Source organism: Triticum aestivum, chromosome 6A (genome assembly GCF_018294505.1).
Source record: "Triticum aestivum cultivar Chinese Spring chromosome 6A, IWGSC CS RefSeq v2.1, whole genome shotgun sequence".
Classification (NCBI taxonomy): domain Eukaryota; kingdom Viridiplantae; phylum Streptophyta; class Magnoliopsida; order Poales; family Poaceae; genus Triticum; species Triticum aestivum.
In genome coordinates, this window is record NC_057809.1 from 574,526,826 (window position 1) to 574,554,601 (window position 27,776).

Here is a 27,776-nt window from a genome sequence, read left to right on the forward strand (position 1 = left end):
TAAGGTGGTCATACCATGCACGTGGGGATTGTTTAAGGCCATAGAGTGCCTTATCGAGTTGATACACATAATCAGGAAAGTAGGGATCCTCGAACCTGGGGGGTTGCTTGACATATACCAATTCATTAACCGGACCATTAAGTAAATCACTCTTCACATCCATTTGTTGTAACTTAAAGTTATGATGAGAAGCATATCCAATCAACATGCGAATGGATTCAAGATGAGCAACGGGGGCAAAGGTTCCACCGTAGTCGATACCCTCGACTTGGGAGTAGCCTTGTGCTACCAAACGAGCCTTGTTGCAAATGATAATCCCATGAGCATCTTGCTTGTTCTTGAATATCCACTTAGTTCCAATGACATTGTGGTTCTCCATTGGCCTTGGCACCAATCTCCACACTTTGTTGCGATCGAAGTTGTTGAGTTCTTCATGCATGGCATTGAGCCAATCCGGATCTTCGAGCGCCTCATAGACCTTTTGGGGTTCAACACACGAGACAAACGCGTGATGTTCACAATAGTTTACTAATTTTCTACGAGTGCTTACCCCCTTTCTTAAGCTTCCAAGCACATTTGTCATGAGATTATCCTTGGTGGAGAGCTTGGAAGCAATCTTGGCAGCGCGACGCTCCAATTCTTCCTCGGGGGTGAGACGAGGAGTGGTCACTTGATCATCTTGAGCGCCGTCTTGAGCTTGTTCTTGATCTCAAGGAAGCTCTTGATTTTGAACTTGCTCGGAGGAGAGAACTTGGCCTTGGCATCACTTGATGTTACAACACCATCTTGAGATTGACCTTGCCCTTGGTCTTGTTCTTGATGTTGAGGGCTGAGGGAGTCCTGGATTAGGGGGTCTCCGGGCAGCCGGACTATCTCCATTGGCCGGACTGTTAGACAATGAAGATACAAGATTGAAGACTTCGTCTCGTGTCCGGACGGGACTCTACTTGGCGTGGAAGGCAAGCTAGGCAATACGGATATGGATATCTCCTCCTTTGTAACCGACCTTGTGTAACCCTAACCCTCTCCGGTGTTTATATAAACTGAAGGGTTTTAGCCCGTAGGACGACAATCACAACATACAATCATACCATAGGCTAGCTTCTAGGGTTTAGCCTCTCTGATCTCGTGGTAGATCTACTCTTGTACTACCCATATCATCAATATTAATCAAGCAGGACGTAGGGTTTTACCTCCATCAAGAGGGCCCGAACCTAGGTAAAACATCGTGTCCCCTGCCTCCTGTTACCATCCGGCCTAGACGCACAGTTCGGGACCCCCTACCCGAGATCCGCCAGTTTTGACACCGACATTGGTGCTTTCGTTGAGAGTTCCTCTATGTCGTCGCCGTTAGGCTTGATGGCTCCTACTATCATCGATAGCGATGCAGTCCAGGGTGAGACTTTTCTCCCCGGACAGATCTTTGTATTCGGCGGCTTTGCACTACGGGCTAATTCGCTTGGCCATCTGGAGCAGATTGAAAGCTACGCCCCTGGCCATTAGGTCAGATTTGGAAGTTTGAACTACACGGCCGACATCCGCGGAGACTTGATCTTCGACGGATTCGAGCCATAGTCGGGTGCGCCGCACTGTCGCGATGGGTATGACCTAGCTCTGCCGCCGAACAGTACCCCAGAGGCCGCGCCCGCATCAGCTCCGACCCTTAGTTTGGAGCCAACTGCGCCAATCGAGGACGGGTGGTTAGACACCGCCTCAGGGGCTGCAGTCTCAACGGCGATTGAGCCGAACACCAGCATAATCCTTTGCGTAGCCCGTGACTCCAAGGTGTCGGACTCTTTTTCTGACTCCGAACCGCCCACGCCCCTGCCAATCGAATCCGATTGGCGCCGATCATGGAATTCACTGCCGTGGATATCTTTCAGCACTCGTCCTTCGGCGACATTCTGAATTCACTAAGGTCTCTCTCTTTGTCAGGAGAGCCCTGGCCGGATTATGGCCAACAGGATTGGGATGCGGACGACGAAGAAATTCGACGCCCACCCACCACCCACTTCGTAGCCACTGTCGATGATTTAACCGACATGCTCGACTTCGACTCTGAAGACATCGACGGTATGGACGACAATGTAGAAGACGAACATGAACCAGCACCTATAGGGCACTGGAAAGCCACCTCGTCGTATGACATATACATGGTGGATACACCCAAAGAATGGCAATGGCGACGGGATATCGGAGGATGATCCCTCCAAGAAGCAACCCAAACGCCGACGTCAGCGGCGCCGCTCTAAGTCCCGCCAAAGCAAAAGTGGTGATACCGGCACCGGAGATAATAACACTCCAGATAGTGCCGAAGAAAACAACAAACCCCTCCAGCAAGACTTAGAGCAGGAGGATGGAGGAGCCTGCTCTCCCGAGAGAGCGGCAGACGGAGAGGAGGAGGATGACAATCACATGCCCCCCTCCAAAGACGAGGCAAGCCTCGGCGACGATGAATTCGCCGTACCAGAGGATCCCGTCGAACAAGAGCGCTTCAAGCGCCGGCTTATGGCCACGGCAAATAGCCTGAAGAAAAAGCAGCAGCAGCTTCTAGCTGATAAAGATCTGCTAGCTGACAAATGGACTGAAGTCCTCGCGGCCAAGGAATATAAACTCGATCGCCCCTCCAAGAGTTACCAAGCGCACAGGTTACTACCCCGACTGGAGGAAGAAGCGTATGAGACGGCTGATCGGCCACCTCGTAGCCGCGATAGAGAGGCATTCCAGCCAAAAGCTCAGCCTCCGCCCCAACGCCATTCAAATAAAAAGGCATGGGGAGGTACGCCAGACCTGCGAGACATATTGGAGGACAAGGCAAAGCATTCAAGATCGATCTACGGATCACGAGGGTGCACCACTCTGCGAGACGACAAACGTCACGCCGGATACAGTAAAAGCAAATCCGGCCGGGCCGAACACAGCGGGCAAGACCCATTCGAGCTACGTCGAGGTATAGCCCAATACAGAGGCGCCGCACACCCCTTATGCTTCATAGACGAAGTAATGGAACATCAATTCCCAGAAGGTTTCAAACCTGTAAATATTGAATCATACGATGGCACAACAGATCCCACAGTATGGATTGAGGACTTCCTCCTCCACATCCACATGGCCCGCGGCGATGACTTACACGCCATCAAATACCTCCCACTAAAGCTCAAAGGACCAGCGCGGCATTGGCTTAATAGCTTGCTAGCGGACTCCATTAGCTGTTGGGAAGATCTGGAAGCCGCATTCCTCGACAACTTTCAGGGCACTTATGTGCGACCACCAGATTCCGATGATTTGAGCCACATAATTCAGCAGCCAGAAGAGTCGGCCAGGCAATTCTGGACTCAGTTCCTTACAAAGAAAAATCAAATCGTCGACTGTCCGGATGCGGAGGCCTTAGCGGCTTTCAAGCACAACATCCGAGACGAGTGGCTAGCCCGGCACCTTGGTCAGGAAAAGCTGAAATCTATGGCAGCTCTCACGACGCTCATGACCCGCTTTTGTGCGGGAGAAGACAGCTGGCTAGCTCGTAGTAATAACATATCAAAGAACCATGGTACCTCAGATACCAAGGACGGCAATAGCAGGTCACGTCGCAACAAGCATAAGCGCCACATTAACAGCGAAAATACTGAGGATACGGCAGTCAATGCCGGATTCAAAGACTCTAAACCCGGTCGGCGGAAAAAGCCATTCAAACAAAGTACGTCAGGTCCGTCTACCTTGGACCGTATACTCGATCGCTCGTGTCAAATACACGGCAACCCAGACAAGCCAGCCAATCACACCAACAGGGATTGTTGGGTGTTCAAGCAGGCCGGCAAGTTAATTGCCGAAAACAAGGACAAGGGGCCGCATAGCGATGATGAGGAGGAGCCCCGACAGCCGCACACTGGAGGACAGAAGAGGTTTCCCCCGCAAGTGCGGACGGTGAACATGATATACGCAACCCACATCCCCAAGAGGGAGCAGAAGCGTGCGCTCAGGGACGTATATGCGTTGGAGCCAGTCACCCCAAAGTTCAACCCTTGGTCCTCCTGTTCGATCACCTTCGATCGCAGGGACCACCCCACTAGTATCCGTCATGGCAGACTCGCCGCACTGGTCCTAGACCCAATCATCGACGGATTTCACCTCACTCGAGTCCTTATGGACGGCGACAGCAGCCTGAACCTGCTTTATCAGGACACAGTGCGCAAAATGGGTATAGACCCCTCAAGGATCAAACCCACAAAGACGACCTTTAAGGGCGTCATTCCAGGTGTAGAGGCCCATTGCACAGGCTCAATTACACTGGAAGTGGTCTTCGGATCCACGGATAACTTCCGAAGCGAAGAGTTAATCTTCGATATAGTCCCGTTCCGCAGTGGTTATCACGCGCTGCTTGGGCGAACCGCATTTGCTAGATTCAATGCGGTACCGCATTATGCATACCTCAAGCTTAAGATGCCAGGACCTCGCGGAGTTATCACAGTCAATGGAAACAGAGAGCGCTCTCTCAGAACAGAGGAGCACACCGCAGCCCTCGCAGCAGAAACACAAAGTAGCCTCTCAAGGCAATCAACCAGTTCGGCGCTTCACAGCCCGGACACCTTCAAGCACGCTCGGGGCAATCGGCAAATAGACCGCCTGGCGCGATCTGAGCTCGCGTAGCAATACAGCGGCCACCCCAATCCTAGCCTAGCGGCGAAACTCGTGTTGCGCGTACATAATTACGCATTAAAAAATACCATGGGCACAGGTGGGGAGGGGGGCACAACTACGGCACGCCCCAAGACGCGGCCTAAACCGCACTAGGGGCTTCCCGTTTGGTTATTTTTCTTTTTCTTTCAGGACCTTAATCTCTGGAAACACTGTCCGGCAGCACTATTGCCGAACACATGATGCAGCAACCAAGGAGGCAGACAGCTACGTTATATCATGGAATTCCCAGGTTGATTACAGTAACGAGTGAAACATTCAATTTAATATCATTGCTCAGCTTGCCCTTGGAAGGGACATAGTCCTACTCTTTGCTTATCGCACTATCTGTATCACTCTGCTTTAACGCAATTTTTTAATAAATAATGCATGACATTATGACTATTATTGCATTCTTGTTATATATATATATATCTATGTGTTCATTAATGACACCTTGCAACCGTACACTATGGTATGACCAATACACCAGGGGCTTACGTACCCCACAATACGGTGTGAAAACTCCGAACACTTTCACAAGTGCGGCACCCCGAACTTATAGCATTATATGCATCAGCTCCGAATCATGTCTTTGGTCAAATGTTGGGTTTGCCCGGCTCCTATGTTTTGGTACCTTACGTTCTGCTCTATCGGCTAAGGTAGCGCTCGGAGAACTACTGCGATTGTGCCCCGGTTCTGCCGGGCTTAGCACCTCAGTAGAGAAAGCTAAAACTGACTGTCATGATAAGGCGAGAGACTGGTCGCTGTTCGGCGAGGTTTTTCGAGTCCCTAAAGACTTATGCCGCTTAGGGCGAGGGGCCGGCCCTGTACGGCTTATAGGCGTGTATCGCGCCCCGCATTCGGCCTTCTAAATACCAGGGGCTTCGCCAAAATTTAAAATTATAGAATTCTATGGCTAACTGAGAGTGATAAAGCATTATTAGTCCGGTTGCCTTGTTCGTTGTGCTGAGCACCTCCCTCGAAGGACCCAAATATGGGAACAAGAGTGCTCAGGTTTATCCCGAACACCCCAGCACTCATGGCATGGGGGCAGAAGCCGAGGACTAGCCATCTCTCAGATTGGATAAACAGCCAAACAGAAGGTAATATTTTAAATTCAAACAAGCGTTGCATAGCGCATATGAAACAAGTTTTCATAAATACAGGATAAAACAAGCAAGTTTACTAAAATATTACATCTTTTGAACACTCGTCCGCGATGAGACGGGCACCCGGCAAAACACCCTCGTAGTACATCTCGGGGTGGCGGTGCTCCTTGCCCTCTGGCGGCCCCTCCTTGATCAGCTTCACGGCGTCTAGCTTGACCCACTGCAATTTCACACGGGCGAAAGCCCGGCGTGCACCTTCAATGCAGACAGATCGCTTGACGACCTCCAGCCGCGGACAGGCATCCACAAGCTGTCTCACCAGGCCGAACAAGCTGTTCGGAAGGGCGTCGCCAGGCCACAGCCGGACTATAAAGCTCTTCATGGCCTGATCGGCCGCCTTATGTAGCTCGACCATCTGCTTCAACTGGTCGCTCATCGGCACCGGATGTTCGGCCTCAGCATACTGAGACCAGAACAGCTTCTCTATCGAGCTTCCGTCCTCGGCCTGGTAAAATTGTGCGGCATCGGACACACTGCGGGGCAAAACTGCGAATGCTCCTAAAGAGCTCCGGATCTGGGTAAGTAATAGGTAATTTACTTTTACATGCTTGATTTGCATATAGAAAGCCTTACCCGCCGCTATCTTCTTCTTCGCGTCGATCTCTTGGAGGGCCTTCTGGGCCTCGGCCTTGGCACTCTTTGCGCTCTCAAGGGCTGCGGCAAGCTCAGACTCTCGCGTCTTCGAGTCAAGCTCCAACGCCTCGTGCTTTGTCACGAGAGCCTGGAGCTCTTGCTGCACCTCGCCCACCCGAGCCTCGTGCTTCTCTCGCTCGGTGTGCTCCTTGGCCGCTTTATCTTCGGCCTTGGTTAGCGCTTGCTTCAGGGTCGCCACCTCGGTCGTGACCCCTGGCAAACATACAATGGTCCTGTCATTTTGCAATCGCGTCCTTTTTTATATATACATATCTATAGACGGGGCATTACTTACCCCTGTTCTCCTCGAGCTGCCTCTTGGCAAGGCCGAGCTATTTCCTGGACCCCTCGAGGTCCTGCTTCAGTACGGCGACCTCCGCAGTCAGTGCGGTGGACGCCAGCAGTGAAGCCTGCATACGCATATTGACACACTTATATTAGACTCCTGCGATATTATTTGATCCTCTGTTCGGCTTTTCTTTGTGAACACCGAACAGAGCATCAGGGGCTACTGTCTATGCGGTAATATTTCTACTACATTTTAAAACACTTACCTCGAAGCCTGTTAGAAGGCTGGTGTCGGTGTCAAAACCGGTGGATCTCGGGTAGGGGGTCCCGAACTGTGCGTCTAGGCCGGATGGTAACAGGAGGTAGGGGACACGAAGTTTTACCCAGGTTCGGGACCTCTTCATGGACGTAAAACCCTATGTCCTGCTTGATTAATATTGATGATATGGGTAGTAAGAGAGTAGATCTACCACGAGATCAGAGAGGCTAAACCCTAGAAGCTAGCCTATGGTATGATTGTCTGTTGTGATTGTTGTCCTACGTACTAAAACCTTTCGGTTTATATAGACACCGGAGAGGGTTAGGGTTACACAAGGTCGGTTACAAAGGAGGAGATATCCATATACGTATCGCCTAGCTTGCCTTCCACTCCAAGTAGAGTCCCATCCGGACACGAGACGAAGTCGTCAATCTTGTATCTTCATAGTCTAACAGTCCGACCAATGGAGATAGTCCAGCTGTCCGAAGACCCCCTAATCCAGGACTCCCACAGTAGCCCCTGAACCAGGCTTCAATGACGATGAGTCCGGCGCGCAGTATTGTCTTCGGCATTGCAAGGCGGGTTCCTTCTCCGAATACATCACAGAAGAATTTGAATACGAGGATAGTGTCCGACCCTGCAAAATAAGTTCCACATTCCACCATAGAGAGAATAATATTTTCGCAGATCTAATGACGTTACGTCATGGCCCGGTGATTATTCGAACCATTTCTTTTAACCAGCCCCGCACATAACGCGAGGCAGTTTTTCGACACGTCTTGTCAAAGCAGAGATCGTGTCCCCTTATTACGGGATTCTCATCAATACGGGCGTGGGTAATCCAACCGCGCCATCAATTGCGGCGCTTGGGGGATAAGCAAGTTTTACCAGGCAAGTGGGGATGCTTAGTTTTTTCCGCCCATATAAAGGGATAAGGATTCACCTTTCTATCCACGCCTTCTTCCTCCTTTTCTCATCCGCTCCCGCACACTCGAGCTATAGCGCCCAAGTCCTCACTTCCATCTCAACCTTCTCCAACCATGTCCGGAGCGGGAGGCAAGTGGATGGTCTCCTCTGTCACGGAGGGAGACATCAAGAAACTGAGGAGAGCCGGATACCTGCCCGACGACATCGGGCACCGGCTCCCAGATGAGGGGCAGCTCATCCCCACCCCTAGGCCCCATGAGAGGGTGGTATTCCTCACCCATTTCCTCCGCGGACTGGGATTCCCTCTCCATCCCTTCGTCCGGGGGCTCATGTTTTATTACGGCCTGGATTTCCACGATCTGGCCCCGAACTTCATCCTCAACATCTCAGCGTTTAGCGTCGTGTGCGAGGCCTTCCTCCGCATCAAGCCCCACTTCGGCTTATGGCTTAAGACCTTCAACGTCAAGCCGAAGGTGGTGAGCGGCCGCCAGGCGAAGTGCGGAGGTGCCATGGTGGGCAAGATGCCCAACATAACATGGCTCGAGGGCTCCTTTGTGGAAACCATAAAGGGGTGGCAGTCGGGATGGTTCTATATCACCGAGCCGCGCGACCCCGCATGGGTAGCGGCCCCTGAGTTCCGATCTGGCATTCCCATGCGACTCACCTCCCGGAAAGAGAAGGGCCTGTCCTGGGGTAGTTCGAAAGAGCTGACCGGACTCCAAACATGTATTCAAAACATGGTGGACAAGAAGCTCAAGCTTGTCAACATAGTCCAGGTTATGCTCATCCGCCGGATACTCCCGTGCCAACAACGGGAGTTCACCTTGTGGGAGTTCAATCCGGCGCAGCACCGGACTCTAAACAGGCTCTTCGACACGACTCATGAAGACGCTTGGAGGGTGCTGTTCAAAAGTGCCGAGGTCCATCCCCCTATCACTGAGGATCGCGGATTCAGCGCGAAGCGCCAAGCTAGTGCGGTAAGCTGCTTTACCTTTCACGGGATACTTATTTTTTATATAGATTGACTCTATGCGGGATCTAAACTCCTGGACCTTTGACAGGACTGGCAGAAGATGGCCGGACAGATCGACTGTCCGGCTCCTTTGCCCGAAGGCCCCGCAGATGCTCTTCTGGTAAATATGCTGACTCCGGCCCCTTATAAGGTGCCGGAGAAGACCAAGAAGGCCAAGGGACTCGAAAGAGTTCTCGACGCCAGGCGTCGTCGGACTCACCGTCCGATGACTCTGCGGCGCACTCTTCCCCTGAAGACGAGGAGGAGGAAGAAGATGCTCCCCCACCGACTGGGGGAGACAAGAAAAGGAAGGCTGCCCCAACTGGGGAGGCCGAAGGGTCCAAGAAGGGAAGGACTCTCCTTCCGGACAACTCCACCGCCGCCGACGAAAGCAAAGACGAGTGGTTGCCCAGGGACAAGCCCCCGGGGGGGTCGTAAGTATTCGGATCCCAAAGTTACCCATAGGATTCCTTTGTCGCACTACTTTTCCTAACGCCGAACTCAATTGCGCAGGCCGCCCCAAGCCAATATCGAGGTATCATCGGGCGGCTCCCTGGGCTCGTCGGACATGGATAGCGATCTAGTCCCGACCGCCACCTCCCCTCATCCTGCCGATGACGCCGAGGTGTTGTCTCAAGAGGCAACAAATCGAGGGGAGACAGTCCCGGAGGCGCCTCAAGGCGACCTTCCGGACTTCGGGAGCCGCGGGGATGGGGCCCCCGAGAGCTCCGAGTTCGGCCCTCAGCTAAACACTGTGCCGGACCCTCCAGCGGTTCCGGACTTGGGCAGGCGGCCTCCTTCTAAGGGGGACAAAACGCCTATGCTAGTGACCTCTGTCTATCCAGAGGTACTGGACCATCTGCTGGAAGCGCTTCGCAGCGCTTCCATCGACGAGGAGCACCGCACTATCATGAGTGCGGTGATCCAGAAGGTTCAGTCCACCAAGAGCGGATTGACTGAAGCCTGCGCCAGCCTTCTAACAGGCTTTGAGGTAAGTGTGTTTAAAATGTAGTAGAAATATTACCGCATAGACAGTAGCCCCTGATGCTTTGTTCGGTGTTCACAAAGAAAAGCCGGACAGAGGATCAAATAATATCGCATGAGTCTAATATAAGTATGTCAATATGCATATGCAGGCTTCGCTGCTGGCGTCCGCCGCACTAACTACGGAGGTCGCCGTACTGAAGTAGGACCTCGAGGGGTCCAAGAAAGAGCTCGGCCTTGCCAAGAGGCAACTCGAGGAGAACAAGGGTAAGTAATACCCCGTTTATAGATATGTATATATAAAAAGGACGCGATTGCAAAATGACAGGATCGCTGTATGTTTGCTAGGGGCCACGACCGAGGTGGCGACCCTGAAGCAAGCGCTAACCAAGGCTGAAGATACAGCGGCCAAGGAGCACACCGAGCGAGAGAAGCACGAGGCTTGGGTGGGCGAGGTGCAGCAAGAGCTCCAGGCTCTCGTGACAAAGCACGAGGCGTTGGAGCTTGACTCGAAGACGCGAGAGTCTGAGCTTGCCGCGGCCCTTGAGAGTGCAAAGAGTGCCAAGGCCGAGGCCCAGAAGGCCCTCCAGGAGATCGACGCGAAGAAGAAGATAGCGGCGGGAAAGGCTTTCTATATGCAAATCAAGCATGTAAAAGTAAATTACCGATTACTTACCCAGATCCGGAGCTCTTCAGGAGCATTCGCAGATTTTCCCCACAGTGTGTCCGATGCCGCACAATTTTACCAGGCCGAGGACGGAAGCTCGACGGAGAAGTTGTTCTGGTCTCAGTATGCTGAGGCCGAACATTCGGTGCCGATGAGTGACTAGCTGAAGCAGATGGTCGAGCTACATAAGGCGGCCGATCAGGCCATGAAGGGCTTTATAGTCCGGCTGTGGCCTGGCGACGCCCTTTCGAACAGCTTCGGCCTGGTGAGGCGGCTTGTGGATGCCTGCCCACGGCTGGAGGTCGTCAAGCGATCCATCTGCATTGAAGGTGTACGCGAGGCTTTCGCCCGTGTACAAATGTAGTGGGTCAAGCTAGACGCCATGAAGCTGATCAAGGAGGGGCCGCCGGAGGGCAAGGAGCACCGCCACCCCGAGATGTATTACGAGGGTGTTCTGTCGGGTGCCCGTCTTATCGTGGATGTGTGTTCGAAAGATGTAATATTTGAGTAAACTTGCTCGTTTTATCCTGTATTTATGAAAACTTGTTTCATATGTGCCATGCAATGCTTGTTTGAATTTAAAATATTACCTTCTGTTTGGCTGTTTATCCAATCTGAGAGATGGCTAGTCCTCGGCTTCTGCCCCCATGCCACTAGTGCTGGGGTGTTCGGGATAAACCTGAGCACTCTTGTTCCCATATTTGGGTCCTTCGAGGGAGGTGCTCAGCACAACGAACAAGGCAACCAGACTAATATTGCTTTATCACTCTCACTTAGCCATAGAATTCTATAATTTTAAATTTCGGCGAAGCCCCTGGTATTCGGAAGGCCGAATTTGGGGCGCGATACACGCCTTTAAGCCGGACAGGGCCGGCCCCTCGCCCTAAGCGGCATAAGTCTTTAGGGACTCGAAAAACCTCGACGAACAGCGACCAGTCTCTTGCCTTATCATGACAGTCAGTTTTAGCTTTCTCTACCGAGGTGCTCAGCCTGGCAGAACCGAGGCACAATCGCAGTAGTTCTCCTAGCACTACCTTAGCTGATAGAGCGGAACGTAAGGTACCAAAACATAGGAGCCGGGCAAACCCAACATTTGACCAAAGACATGATTCGGAGCTGATGCATATAATGCTATAAGTTCGGGTGCCGCACTTGTGAAAGTGTTCGGACTTTTCACACCGCATTGTGGGGTACGTGAGCCCCTGGTGTATTGGCCGTACCAAAGTGTACGGCTGCAAGGCGTCGTTAATGAACACACACATATATATATATATGCAATAATGGTCATAATGTAATGCATTGTTTATTAAAAAGTTGTGTTAAAGCAGAGTGATACCGATAGTGCGATAAGCAAAAAGTAGGACTAAGTCCCTTCCAAGGGCGAGCTGAGGGATGAAATGAGATCTGAGATCAACCTGGGAATTCCGTTGTATAACGTAGCTGTCTGCCTTCTTGGTTGCTGCATCATGTGTTCGGCAATAGTGCTGCCGGATAGTGTTTCCAGAGATTAAGGTCCTGAAAAAAGAAAAAATAACCAAACGGGAAGCCCCTAGTGCGGTTTAGGCCGCGTTTTGGGGCGTGCCGCAGTTGTGCCCCCCTCCCCACCTGTGCCCATGGTATTTTTAATGCGTAATTATGTACGCGCGGCACGAATATCGTCGTTGGGCTGGGATTGGGGTGGCCGTCGTATTGCTACGCGAGCTCAGATCGCGCCAGGCGGTCTATTTGCCGATTTCCTTGAGCGCGCTTGAAGGTGTCCGGGCTTTGAAACGTCGAACTGGTTGATTGCCTTGAGAGGCTGCTTTGCGCTTCTACTACGAGGGTCGCTGTGTGCTCCTCTGTTCGGAGGGAGCTCTATGTGTTTCCATTGACTGTAATAACTCCGCGGGGTCCTGGCATCTGGAGCTTGCGGTATGCATAATGCGGTACCGCATTGAATCTAGCAAATGCGGTTCGCCCGAGCAGCGCATGATAACCACTGCGGAACGGGACTATATCGAAGATTAACTCTTCGCTTCGGAAGTTATCTGGGGATCTGAAGACCACTTCCAGTGTAATTGAGCATGTGCAATGGGCCTCTACGCCTGGAATAACGCCCTTAAAGGTCGTTTTTGTGGGTTTGATCCTTGAGGGGTCTATACCCATTTTGCGCACTATGTCCTGATAAAGCAGATTCAGGCTGTTGCCGCCGTCCAAAAGGACTCGAGTGAGGTGAAATCCGTCGATGATTGGGTCTAGGACTAGTGCGGCAAATCCGCCATGACGGATACTAGTGGGGTGGTCCCTGCGATCGAAGGTGGTCGGGCAGGAGGACCAAGGGTTGAACTTTGGGGCGACTGGCTCCAACGCATATACGTCCCTGAGCGCGCGCTTCCACTCCCTCTTGGGAATGTGGGTTGCGTATATCATGTTCATCGTCCGCACTTGCGGGGGAAACCTCTTCTGTCCTCCGGTGTGCGGCTGCCGGGGTTCCTCCTCGTCATCGCTATGCGGCCCCTTGTCCTTGTTTTCGGCAATTAACCTGCCGGCCTGCTTGAACACCCAACAATCCCTGTTGGTGTGATTGGCTGGCTTGTCTGGGGTGCCGTGTATTTGACACGAGCGATCGAGTATACGGTCCAAGCTGGACGGACCCAGCGTACTTTGTTTGAATGGCTTTTTCCGATGACTGGGTTTAGAGCTTTTGAATCCGGCATTGACTGTCGTATCCTTAGTATTTTCGCTGTTAATGTGGCGCTTATGCTTGTTGCGACGTGACCTACTGTTGCCGTCCTTGGTATCTAAGGTACCATGGTTTTTTTATATGTTATTACTGCGAGCCAGCCAGCTGTCTTCTCCCGCACAAAAGCGGGTCATGAGCGTCGTGAGAGCTGCCATAGATTTCGACTTTTCCTGACCAAGGTGCCGGGCTAGCCACTCGTCTCGGATGTTGTGCTTGAAAGCCGCTAAGGCCTCCGCATCCGGATAGTTGACGATTTGATTTTTCTTCTTTATAAGGAACCGAGTCCAGAACTGCCTGGCCGACTCTTCTGGCTGCTGAATTATGTGGCTCAAATCATCGGCGTCTGGTGGTTGCACATAAGTGCCCTGAAAGTTGTCGAGGAATGCGGCTTCCAGATCTTCCCAACAGCTAATGGAGTCTGCTGGCAAGTTGTTAAGCCAATGCCACGCTGGTCCTTTGAGCTTTAGTGGGAGGTATTTGATGGCGTGTAAGTCATCACCGCAGGCCATGTGGATGTGGAGGAGGAAGTCCTCAATCCATACTGCGGGATCTGTTGTGCCATCGTATAATTCAATGTTTACAGGTTTGAAACCTTCTGGGAATTGATGTTCCATTACTTCGTCTGTGAATCAAAAGGGGTGTGCGGCGCCTTTGTATTGGGCTATATCTCAACGCAGCTCGAATGGGTCTTGCCCGCTGTGTTCGGCCCGGCCGGGTTTGCTTTTACTGTATCCGGCGTGACGTTTGTCATCTCGCAGAGTGGTGCGCCCTCGTGATCCGTAGATCTATCTTGAATGTTTTTCCTTGTCCTCCAGCATGTCTCGCAGGTCTAGCGTATCTCCCCATGCCTTTTTATTTTAATGGCGTTGGGGTGGAGGCTGAGTTTTTGGCTGGAATGCCTCTCTATCGCGGCCACGAGGTGGCCGATCAGCCATGTCGTACGCTTCTTCCTCTAGTCGGGGTAGTATCATGCGCCTTGGGTAACTCTTGGAGGGGCGCTCGAGTTTATATTCCTCAGCCACGAGGACTTCAGTCCATTTGTCAGCTAGCAGATCTTGATCAGCTTGAAGCTGCTGCTGCTTTTTCTTCAGGCTATTTGCCGTGGCCATAAGCCGGCACTTGAAGCGCTCTTGTTCGACAGGATCCTCTGGGACGGCGAATTCATCGTCGCCGAGACTTTCCTCGTCTTCGGAGGGGGGATGTAATTTTCATCCTCCTCCTCTCCATCTGCTGCTCTCTTAAGAGAGCTGGCTCCTTCATCCTCCTGCTCTAAGTCTTGCTGGAGGGGATTGTTGTTGTCTTCGGCACTGTCCGGAGTATTATAATCTCCTGTGTCGGTATCACCACTTTTTCTTTGGCGGGACTTAGAGCGGCGCCGCTGACGTTGGTGCTTGGGTTGCTTCTTGGACGGGTCATCCTCCGCTATCTCGTCGTCATTGCCTTCATCGGATGTATCCACCATGTATATGTCATATGACGAGGTGGCTTTCCAGTGCCCTATAGGTGCTGGTTCATGTTCGTCTCCTACATCGTCGTCCATACCGTCGATGTCTTCGGAGTCGAAGTCGAGCATGTCGGTTAAATCATTGACAGTGGCTACATAGTGGGTGGTGGGTGGGTGTCGAATTTCTTCGTCGTCCGCATCCCAATCCTGTTGGCCATAATCCGGCCAGGGCTCTCCTGACAAAGAGAGAGACCTTAGTGAATTCAGAATGTCGCCAAAGGGCGAGTGCTGAAAGATATCTGCAGTGGTGAATTCCATAATCGGTGCCCAATCGGATTCGATTGGCAGGGGCGCAGGTGGTTCAGAGTCAGAAAAAGGGTCCAGCACCTTGGTGTCACGGGCTGCGCAGAGGATTATGCTGGTGTTTGGCTCGATCACCATTGAGACTGCTGCCCCTGAGGCGGTGTCTAACCACCCGTCCTCGATTGGCGCAGTTGGCTTCGAGCTAAGGGTCGGAGCTGATGCTGGCGCGGCCTCTGGGGTACTGTTCAGCGGCAGAGCTAGGTCATACCCATCGAGACAGTGCAGCGTGCCCGGCTGTGGCTCGAATCCGTCGAAGATCAAGTCTCCACAGATGTCGGCCGTGTAATTCAAACTTACAAATCTGACCTGATGGCCAGGGGCGTAACTTTCAATCTGCTCCAGATGGCCAAGTGAATTAGCCCGCAGCGCAAAGCCGCCGAATACGAAGATCTGTCCGGGGAGAAAAGTCTCGCCCTAGACCGTATCGCTATCGATGATAGTAGGAGCCATCAAGCCTAACGGCGACGACACAAAGGAACTCTCAATGAAAGCACCAATGTCGGTGTCAAAACCGGCGGATCTCCGGTAGGGGGTCCCGAACTGTGTGTCTAGGCCGGATGGTAACAGGAGGCAGGGGACACGAAGTTTTACCCAGGTTCGGGCCCTCTTGATGGAGGTAAAACCCTACGTCCTGCTTGATTAATATTGATGATATGGGTAGTACAAGAGTAGATCTACCATGAGATCAGAGAGGCTAAACCCTAGAAGCTAGCCTATGTATGATTATCTGTTGTGATTGTTGTCCTACGGACTAAAACCCTTCGGTTTATATAGACACCGGAGAGGGTTAGGGTTACACAAGGTCAGTTACAAAGGAGGAGATATCCATATACGTATTGCCTAGCTTCCACGCCAAGTAGAGTTCCATCCGGACACGAGACGAAGTCTTCAATCTTGTATCTTCATAGTCTAACAGTCTGTCCAATGGAGATAGTCCAGCTGTCTGGAGACCCCCTAATCCAGGACTCCCACAGTTGGCACATGCTTCAGTCAATCCGCTCTTGGCGGACTGAACCTTCTGGATCACCACACTCATGATAGTGCGGTGCTCCTCGTCGATAGAAGCGCTGTGAAGCGCTTCCAGCAGATTGTCCGGTGCCTCTGGATGGACAGAGGTCACCGGCACAGGCGTATTGCCCCTCTTAGAAGGAGGCTGCCTGCCCAAGCCCGGAACCACTGGAGGGTCCGGCGCGGTGTTCGGCTGAGGGTCGAACTCGGAACTCTTGGGGGCCCCATCCCCGCGGCTCCCGGAGTCCGGAAGGTCGCCTTGAGGCGCCTCCAGGACTGTCTCCCTCAACCCAGTGCCTCTTGAGACAGCACCTCGGCGTCGTCAGCGGGATGAGGGGAGGTGGCGGTCGGGACTGGATCGCTATCCATGTCCGACGAGCCCAGGGAGCCGTCCGATGATACATCGATGCTGGTTCGCGGCGGCCTGCATAATCATGTTCGACGTTAGGGAAAGCAGTGCGACAAAGGAATGCTATGAGTTACTCTGGTATCTGAATACTTACTATCTCCCCGGGGGCTTGGCCTGGGGCAACCACTCGTCTTCGCCCTCGTCGGCGGCGGTGGAACTGTCCGGAAGGAGAGTCCTCTTCTTCTTGGACCCTTCGGCCTCCCCAGTTGGGGCGGCCTTCCTTTTCTTGTCTCCCCCGCCTGGAGGGGGAGCATCTTCTTCTTCCTCCTCGTCTTCGGGGGAAGAGTGTGCCACAGAGTTATCGGACGATGAGTCCGATAACACCTGGCGTCGGGAACTCTTTCGAGTTCCCTTGGCCTTCTTGGTCTTCTCCGGCGCCTTGTAAGGAGCTGGAGCCAGCATCTCCATCAGGAGAGCGCTCGCAGTGTCTTCGGGCAAAGGGGACGGACAGTTAATCTGCCCCGACATCTCAACCCAGTCCTATCAAAGGCATGGAGATTAGACCCCGCGCATAATTAAGCTAGGGAAAATAAATGTCCTACGGGACGTATTGAACTCACCGAACGCGCTAGACACTTTGCGCTTCGCCCGCGGTCCTCGGCGAGAGAAGGGGGAACCTCGGCGCCCTTGAATAGCACCTTCCAGACGTCCTTGTGCATTGTATCGAAGAGCTCGCTCAAAGTCTGATGCTGGGCCGGGTCGAACTCCCACAAGGTAAAATCCCGTTGTTGACACGGGAGGATCCGACGGATGAGCATAACTTGGACTATGTTGACAAGCTTGAGCTTCTTGCTCGCCATACTCCGGATACACTTCTGGAGTCCGTCCAGCTCCATCGACGAACCCCACGACAAGCCCTTCTCTTTCCAGGAAGCGAGCCGTGTTGGGAATCCGGATCAAAACTCAGGGGCTGCCGCCCATTTGGCATCGCACGGCTCGGTGATGTAGAACCACGCCGATTGCCATCCCTTTATTGTCTCCACGAAGGAGCCTTCGAGCCATATGACGTTGGGCATCTTGCCCAGCATGGCTCCACCGCATTCTTCTTGTTGGCCTCGTACTACCTTCGGCTTGATATTGAAGGTCTTTAACCACAGGCCGAAGTGGGGCCGGATGCGAAGGAAAGCCTCACACACGATGATGAACGCCGAAATGTTGAGGATGAAGTTCGGGGCCAGGTCATGAAAGTCCAGCCCGTAGTAGAACATGGGACCACGGACGAATGGATGGAGGGGAAACCCTAGTCCATGGAGGAAGTGGTGAAGGAAAACTACCCTCTCGTGAGGTTCCAGGGTGGGGACGATCTGCCCCACAGCGGGCAGCCGATGCGCGATGTTCGCGGCTAAGTATCCGGCTCCGCGCAGCTTTTTGATGTCTCCCTCTGTGACGAAGGAGACCATCCACCTGCCTCCCCCTCCGGACATGGTTGGAGAAGGTTGAGGTGGGAAGTGTGGACTTGGGCGCTAGAGCTCGAGTGCGCGAAAACGGATGAGCAAAGGAGGAAGAAGGCGTGGATAGAAAGGTGAATCCTTATCCCTTTATATGGGCGAACGAAACTAAGCGTCCCCACTTGCCTGGTAAAACTCGCTTATCTCCCAAGCGCTGCAATTGATGGCGCGGTTGGGTTACCCACGCCCGTATTGATGAGAATCCCGTAATAAGGGGACACGATCTCTGCTTTGACAAGACGTGTCGAAAAACTGCCTCGCGTTATGTGCGGGGCTGGTTAAAAGAAACGGTTCGAATAATCACCGGGCCATGACGTAACGTCATGCTGCGAAAACAAGCCAGCAAATTAGATCTGCGAAAATATTATTCTCTCTACGATGGAATGTGGAACTTATTTTGCAGGGTCGGACACTATCCTCGTATTCAAATTCTTCTGTGATGTATTCGGAGAAGGAACCCGCCTTGCAATGCCGAAGACAATACTGCGCGCCGGACTCATCGTCATTGAAGCCTGGTTCAGGGGCTACTGAGGGAGTCCTGTATTAGGGGGTCTCCGGGCAGCTGGACTATCTCCATTGGCCGGACTGTTAGACTATGAAGATACAAGATTGAAGACTTCGTCTCGTGTCCGGATGGGACTCTACTTGGCGTGGAAGGCAAGCTAGGTAATACGGATATGGATATCTCCTCCTTTGTAACCGACCTTGTGTAACCCTAACACTCTCCGATGTCTATATAAACCGAAGGGTTTTAGTCCGTAGGACAACAATCACAACATACAATCATACCATAGGCTAGCTTCTAGGGTTTAGCCTCTCTGATCTCGTGGTAGATCTACTCTTGTACTACCCATATCATCAATATTAATCAAGCAGGACGTAGGGTTTTACCTCCATCAAGAGGGCCCGAACCTGGGTAAAACATCATGTCCCCTGCCTCCTCTTACCATCCAGCCTAGACGCACAGTTCGGGACCCCCTACCTGAGATCCGCCGGTTTTGACACCGACAAGGGCCTTCACTTTGTTCTTAGGAAGTGTGTTGGTCTTGGGTTGGTGAAGGTTCCACTTAAGTGGAACATTGTCCTTCTCCTTCGGCCACAAGGGGTTCCTCAATGGGTAGGATATGACCAACACCCATTCTTCTTATGGCTTGGGGAGGAATTTCATCACCTACATCACAAGTACCACTTTGCTCCACTTGGGAGCCGTTATTCTCATCACACTCCACGTTACATGTTTCCTCAATAAGTCCCGTGGACTTATTGAGAACACGGTAAGCATGAGAGTTTATAGCATAACCAACAAATATGCCCTCATAAGCTCTAGCCTCAAAGTTAGACAAACGGACACCTTTCTTGAGAATGAAACACTTACACCCGAACACCAGTAAGTACTTGAGGTTGGGCTTGTTACCGGTGAGTATCTCATATGGAGTCTTGTTCAAGCCTTTGCAGAGGTAGAGCCGATTAGATGCATGACACGCGGTGTTGATGGCTTCGGCCCAAAAGTTGTAGGGAGACTTGAACTCCGCCATCATGGTCCTTGCCGCATCCATCAACGTCTGGTTCTTCCTCTCTGCTACACCATTTTGTTGAGGGGTATAAGGTGCGGAATATTGATGCTTGATTCCCTCATCACTCAAAAACTCATCCAAGGTGTAGTTCTTGAACTCAGAGCCGTTGTCACTTCTTATAGTCAAGATCTTTTTATTGTGTTGTCGTTGAGCTTCATTTGCAAAGTCAATGACGGTTTGTTGGGTCTCTCTCTTCCTCTTGAAGGAATATACCCAAGTATATCTTGAATATTCATCCACAATCACCAAGCAATACTTTCTACCGCCAAGACTATCAAAGGATGGAGGCCCAAAGAGATCCAAATGAAGGAGCTCCAATGGCCTCTTCGAGTAGATGATAATCATGTGAGGGTGAGCCTTCTCATGTAGCTTTCCTTCGATACAAGCACTGCAAGCATGATCTTTGGCAAAACTAACATTTGTTAGTCCATGGACATGGTCCCCCTTGAGAAGACTTTGCAAAGATCTCATATTGACGTGGGCTAAACGGTGATGCCAAAGCCATCCCACATCAACCTTAGTCATTAGGCATGTCGCGGTCTTAGTGGGTCGCTCTGAAAAGTTAATCACATAGAGACCATTCTCGACATGCCCAACAAATGCTACTTTAAGAGTCTTGCTCCACAAGAGGGCCACGGTATCAATATCAAAGAAAGTGGCAAAGCCCATAAGTTCTAGTTGACGAACGGAAAGTAAATTGTATGCAAGGGACTCAACAAGCATGACCTTCTCGGTCATAAGATCATGATAAATGACAACTTTGCCGAGTCCCAATACCTTAGAGGACGAGGCGTCACCCCACTCGACGTTGGTGGGCATGGATGGAATCTTTTGCACATCCACCACCAAGTCCTTGTTTACGGTCATATGATTAGTAGCTCCACTATCGAGCAACCATGATCCCCTACCGGAAGCAAACACCTACAAGAGATCAATGCTTGGTTTTAGGTACCCATTTTGTAATGGGTCCTTTGATGTTAGTAACAAGGGTCTTAGGAACCCAAATAGACCATTCAATGTACTCATAAGGAGAACCAACAAATTTGGCATAAACATGCCCATCTCTAGCATGGCACAACACATAAGAAGGGTTAAAATCGCCAGCTTTGTTGGGAATGGAAGCATTGCCCTTCTTGGCATCACTACCCCTCACGGAGTTCTTCTCCTTCTCCTTAGTAGCACCCTCTCCCTCCTTCACAAAAGTTTGCTTGAGAGGAGGAGGTCGTTTGGCCTTGTCATTCTTCTTCTTGTTCTTGGACTTGGGCACGTACCCAATCCCTTCCTTGGCCACAACTCCCTTTTGGTTGGTCAAAAGGTCGTTGAGGTTCTTCTCGCCTTGTATGAAAGACACAAGACCTTTCTCAAGTTGCACCTTTAGCTTAGTGTTCTCCTCAACAAGATGCACATGCTCACAACATGGGTTAGTAGCATTTGCATTATCAATTAACATCATACGAGGAAAAGTGGTTTTCTCCTTGGTTAGCTTTACTTGAAGTTGATCATGAGACTCTTTGAGGCTAGCATGAGCACCCTTCAAGACCTTGTGAGCCTTGTCAAGTAGATCAAACTCCTCTTTGAGTCTAGCAAGATCAACCCCAAGCTTGGCCTTCTCGGAGTTTAGCACATGAGAGACAACAAGAGCATGATCAAAATCTTTCTTTAACTTAGCGTGATCAACGGTGTGTGACTCCTCAAGAGCCAAACGAAGACCACGCTCTTCCTCAAGAGCATTGGAAAGATCCAAAATCTCATCGGCATAGTCACGATTATGCCCCTCCATCTTGGAGATAGTATCTTCGTGAGCCTCGATCATGTCATTGGCTTCACCAAGTTGTTCCAAGAGAGCAACAAAATGCTTCTTGGATTTACCCTTGAGTTTACCCATAAAGGACTCAAACTCATTTTTCCTCCACATTGGATCCCTCATATTCATCAATGCAATCCATCAAGGAAGGATTATTAATGATGGTAGTTTTGATGTTGGGGGTTACCTTGTTGGTGGCTTTAGCCATGAGGCACTTGGCGGTGATGTTATCATTGGGTGAGTCGAAGAGAGACACTCGTGGAGTTTTTGCAATGGCAACAGAGGCCATGGAAACCGACTCACCATCTTCATCATCATCATCATCCTCATGGTACTCTTCTTGAACCACCAACGCCTTGTGAGGGGTATTCTTGGTGAAGTTGCTCTTGTTGGGGAAAGACTTGGCTTTGTCCTTTTGGATGAGCTTTCCACCATTATCTTCCCTCTTCTCATACGGACACTCCGCAACAAAATGGCTCACATTGCCACAATTGTACCAAGTCCTCACACATTGCTTGATCTTCGTGCCACTTGAGTTGTTCTTGTTGAAGTTTGGCCTTGAGTTCTTCTTGCTCCAAAATTGCCTTGAAGCAAGTGCCATGTGTTCATGATAGGCATACTTTGTATCTTCGGGGTTGCTTTCCTCTTTTTCCTCTTCTTCTTCTTCTTCAACACAAACCTTGGCCTTCAATGCAAGGTTGGGCTTCTTTGCCCTTTGAGAGCGAAGCACCACATTGTCGGCGGTCTTGTCCAAGATGTTCATAGCCACAAACTCATCCAACACTTCACTTGAGGTCAAGGTGTGGAAGTCCGGCCTTTGACGAATGACGGAGGACATGGCCTTGTGGTAAGGCATCATTGCCTTGAGGAATTTGCGCTTGATCCAATTGTCATCCGTGTCCTTGCTCCCATGATCTCGGAGTGAGACCGTGAGTTTGGTTACTCTCTGATAAAGCTCACGAGGTTCTTCATCTTCTTTCATAGCAAACTCATCGCCTTCATCTTACATTACTTCATAGTTGGAGCGTTGAATGCTTGCGCTTCCCTGGTAGAGAGAGACAACACAAAGCCATGCATCTTTGGCCAAGGCGAAGGGCCGAAGATGAGGTAGAACTTCGGGTGGAATTGCATCTTGCATGATGAAGAGAGCATTCTCATTGAATTGATTATCCGCGGCTTCTCGAGCAGTGAAGTTGCTTGGGTCATGCGGATAGAAACCTTCTTCAATGATTCTCCAAAAATTAGTATTCACATGATTTAAATGACGCTTAAAGCGATAAACCCAAGAATCAAAATCCTCATTTTTCACAATCTTAGGGGGAGGACCGGCATGATTCAAATGAGTGGAATGAATCGGTCAACCAAAAACAAGTGGTGGTTCCACATGGGCAAAGATGCCGGTGCCATTTTTACCACTGGAAGAAGGAGCCTTTTCACTACTAGCTTCCCCCTTATCGGAGTTAGCATACGTCACCTTGTTAGTGGGATCACCCACTTTCAACGGTGCGGTGGATAGTTTAAGCCCTTCAATGAATTTAGTAAACATGCTTTCAAGCTCAGTCGTCATTGAGGTTTTCATTGTCTCCAAGGCTACATTGAATTCCTCACGGGAGACCGAGGTTCCCCGATCACCCGTAGACGAGATCGGTTCACACCGGAGTGCTCCTCCACACCATCTACGGTGTCAACCATACTCTTCGGATGACAAAGTCCTTAGTAAAGAGACGAGGCTCTGATACCAATTGAAAGGATCGATATGGTTGACTAGAGGGGGGTGAATAGGCAACTAACATTTTTTAGCCTTTCTTTACCAAATTAAACTTTGCATCAAAGTAGGTTGTGTAGATGTGCAACTAGGTGAGCAACCTATATGATGCAACAACAACAAGCACACAAGCAAGCAAGAGAAGTAACACTAATAAGCTTGCACAAGTAAAGGTACGAGATAACCAAGAATGGAGCCGGTGAAGACGAGGATGTGTTGCCGAAGTTCCTTCCTTTTGAAGGAAAGTACGTCTCCGTTGGAGCGGTGTGGAGGCACAATGCTCCCCAAGAAGCCACTAGGGACACCGTATTCTCCTCACGCCCTCACACAATGCGAGATGCCGTGATTCCACTATTGGTGCCCTTGGAGGCGGCGATCGGACCTTTACAAACAAGGTTGGGGCAATCTCCACAACTTAATCGGAGGTTCCCAACAACACCACGAAGCTCCACCACAATGGACTATGGCTCCGTGGTGACCTCAACCGTCCAGGGTACTCAAACACTCAAGAGTAACAAGATCCGCTAGGAATTGGTGGGGGAATCAAATTTCTCTTGGTGGAAGTGTAGATCGGGGCCTTCTCAACCAATCCCGAGCAAATCAACAAGTTTGATTGGCTAGGGAGAGAGATCAGGCGAAAATGGAGCTTAGAGCATTAATGGACTTTTGGGGGAAGAGGTAAGTCAACGAAGAAGAAGAGGACCCCCTTTTATAGAAGGGGATCCCATCCAACCGTTAACCCCCAAAACAGCCCCGCACAGGGCGGTACTACCGCTGGACCCAACGGTACTACCCCTCCCCCTTGCGGTACTACCGCCCAGCCTGGGAGGGCTCGAAGAGAGAGCAGGAAACGTGCCCAGCGCGGTACCGCGGTGGTAGGGCGGTACTACCGCCCTCGAGCGGTACTGCCGCTTCTACTACCGCTGCAAAGTGCCGCTCAACCCGACACGAGAGGCGACCCCCTCGAGTCGACGCGGTAGTAGCCCGGTACCGCAGTGGTATTGCGGCTGAGAACCACAAGCGGTACTACCGCTGGGTACCGCGGTACTACCGCTCGGACACAAATCAGCACAACTGCAAGGGGAACGAGCTCTCTAGTTGAAGCGGAAAGGCTCAGAGGGTGAGAGAAGGATGTGTACGTGTTGATTCCACCCAAGCATTACCAAAGCGGACCCCCTCTTGATAGAACGGTGACTCCTACGAAACTAGTCCACCAAACAAGAAACGAAAGAGCTACACCGTCTTGAAAAACACTCCGAGGGGAAAGAAATCGTCTCGTGCCAAAGGATGAATCTCTGAAAGGCTCAAAGCACACGGTTAGTCCACAAACATGTTGTCATCAATCACCACTATATCGAGAGAGATATGCCTTAACAGGCGTGTCGGGGGGTGTTGCCCCGGTGTTATTCGTTCTTTTTTTTCTTCGTTCAATGGCAATGGCTTCACTTTTGGTGCGTCACTTTGGAGGTCTGCAAAGCTGCATATCAGCGATGGAGCCACGTTGAGTTCAGGTGAGGAGATGATCCATCATTTTTTTTCTTTGATGGCTGCTGTGGTGGTGCCGAAGACAGGTGACGGGGTTTGGTCTTAAGCTCAGAGATGTTTTGCTGTCTTTTTATTTTTGTCATGTCGGTCTTTATGTGATTTATACTTCGATCTTTATAATAGAATGAGATGCGTATTACCATAAAAAAAGCGCAAGCGAGTAATGGTTGAAGCAAAAGTTATTTTCCATAGATACATACATGATAAACATCGATGCATAATGCACTGTAGTACCTGCCCGACGCCAATCACATTCACATCTCCGCAACCTGGCTCGCTGGCCAGGTAATGGCGATGGGGCTCGTCACCGTGTGCTTGCGGTCGCTCCACTCGATCGACCCAAACGTGTGATTCTTCGTGACGCTCCCGAAGATTCGCTGTGCAAAGGTGACCACGTACTCCCGCGTCTTCTGTGTCGCGGTGAACCGCAGCGTCCGGGGGATCACCGTGACGCGCACGCCGTCCGGGGCAGTCACCTTGGCCCTGTACGTGGCCCTGGCATCGCCGCCTGACGACCGCCAGTTTGTTCGTGGTGAACACCACCGAGAAGGCCGGATAGTTGTGGTCGCCCACCGAGGATCCCGCGTGCGTCGAGCAGTTGGTGGACGAGCCGAACACGGCGACCTGCTCCGCCGTGTAGCCCAGTGCGCACAGGAAGGTGATGTAGTCCTCCGCGCCGGCGTCGTACACGAGCCCCGGGTCGACGGCGCGGTTGGGGTCGATATGTCCGGCCCCGCGCGCGAACGGTGTGGACGGTTCACCGGTGGACATGTCACCGATGACGCCGCCGGAGCTGTCCACGTTGTACGCGGTGGTCATCAGCGCGGACTTGATGGCCGCCGGGCTCCACTCTGGCCTCGCCTGCCGGAGCAGCGCTGCGATGCCGCTCACGTGTGGGCATGACATGGACGTGCCCGATATGATGTTGTACTTCACCCGCCTCGTGTCGCTCTCGAGCTCCGTGGGTGAGTTGGCGCCTGTCCAAGCGGCGAGGATGTCCACGCCGGGTGCGGTCACGTCTGGCTTGAAGATTTCCGGCGCACGGAAGTTCGGGCCGCGGCTCGAGAAGGCCGCCATTCTAGGAGAAGGAGGCGTCGGGCCGACCACGGTGCCCCGGAACACGATCGTCGCGGTAGGGGATGTTTGCGCGCTTATGTACTTCCTGATCTTTTCGGCGGCGGCAAATGGGATGGCCGTGGCGGGGTGGATATGGGGGCTGCTGATGGCTTGCTCGCCGTATACTTCGGCGCTAGCGAGGATTGCTCCAGCGCCACCGGCGAGCTTGACAGCATATGGTTTCGCTGAACGGGCGTTCACGCCGGGATCGCACAAGACGATCTTCCCGGCTACCATGGTGGCGTTGAGCTTCCCTTCTTCGCACACATTCGAGCCCACGTCTCCTCCGTAGACCAATGGTATCTTGCTCGCACCGAGCGGCTCCCCGGCGTAGAGAGAAGTTCCCGTGAATGTCTCGCCGTTGCCGAGGATGACGTCGGCCGGGAATTGGCGGTTGAGTGTGGACGCGCCGACCGTCAAGAACCATGGCGCTATGTTGCATGCGGTGGAATCTCCGGGACCAGAGTTTCCCGCGGAGGCGGAGACGACGATGCCCTTGCTGACCGCGCGGAACGCGCCCACGGCGGTCGTGTCGTCATAAAATTCCGGGGCGTTGCCTACGGCGCCGAGGGAGACAGAGATAACGTCTACACCGTCCGCGATGGCCTCATCAAACGCGGCGAGGATGTCAGAGCTCGCGCACCCTTCCTCCCAGCACGCCTTGTAGACGGCAATGCGCGCGCCCGGGGCCATGCCGACGGCATTTCCTCTGGCGTAGTCGAAGAAGGCGGCGTCCGCAACAGCAGAGCCGGCGGCGGTGGAGGCGGTGTGGGTGCCATGGCCGTTGGTGTCGAGCGGTGACTCCAAGTCCTCGGCGAGCGCACGGCCGCGTGCAGCCTCCAGCCCGCTATGGAAGAACTTGGCGCCGACGAGTTTGTTGTTGCAGAGCGCGGAGCCGTTGAACGACGGTCCCGAGACGCACCCGCCACGGAACTTGCTGGGCGGCGGCGGGAGCGACGGGTCGGCGGCGAAGGACGCGCGGCCTTCCGGGTACACGCCGGTGTCGATGACCGCGATGACGACGTCCGTGGCGCCGTTGGACGCCGGGAGCAGCCCAGAAGTCGGCGAGAGGCCGAGGAAGGACGGCGTCAGGGTGGTGTGCAGCTCCTGCATCACGTCGGGCACGACGGCGAGCACGGAGCCTGAGGACGCGAGTCGCGCGGCCTGGCGCACGGTGAGGCGCGTAGCGAAGCCCGTGGCAGCGTGCGAGTAGGAGTATAGCACCCTCGGCGCCGGGGTGGAGAGCTCGACGGGGATGTGGTCGCGCAAGAAAGAGCCGTACGCACGGGTGGTCAGCAGGCCGCGGCGCGGCAGCCGTGGCGCGTGCCCGGCCGCGACGTGCACGATGTAGGAGGACTGTGCATCCGTCGTCTCGACCTCCACCTCCACCTCCACCTCCGTGGCCGCCGCCGGCGCGGCGGCGACGACGGCGGCGAGCAGGATGCACATGGCAGCGAGGGGTCTGAGACTGAGCTCCATTGTCGCTGCAAGAGGTGTACGCGGTGAGCGGGTCGAGGTGTGGTAGTGGCAGGGACTGGGAGCACGAATAAGTAGGCCACCGCGGCAGCACGCGGGGGGAGTGGTTGCCGATCCAAATCATTCCCGGGATATGAATGATTTTGATCTCTGCACCAGGTAGCTCGTGGGCGCCGAAGTATTTTATTGCCAGGAGCGGAGAGCGAGACTCGCGTGTTACTTAAGATACTGTTATTGTCTCAAAAAAAAAACTTAAGATACTGTTATTTTCGATATTGTGCTGATCATACCTCCTTCAAAATTGTTGTTGGTTCGTTCCCTGTAGGAACGCACGAAGCCTCCATTTTGTCTTTTGGCAACAAAAAAATGTGGAGCATGTGTGTCCTTAAACTGATTGCACAACTAGTTATACTCATATTCTTTGATAAAGAGTGCATTCAGAGCAGAGTAATGGTACACATACATAGGTTTACAGATGCGAATAAGTAA

The 27,776-nt window shown here is 52.3% G+C and overlaps 1 pseudogene; it reads right to left on the minus strand.

The window, feature by feature from the left end:
• Positions 1–24,938: 24,938 nt before the first annotated feature.
• LOC123131092 (subtilisin-like protease SBT1.4) lies at positions 24,939–27,298 on the minus strand (annotated as a pseudogene).
• Between the last annotated feature and the right edge of the window lie 478 nt (positions 27,299–27,776).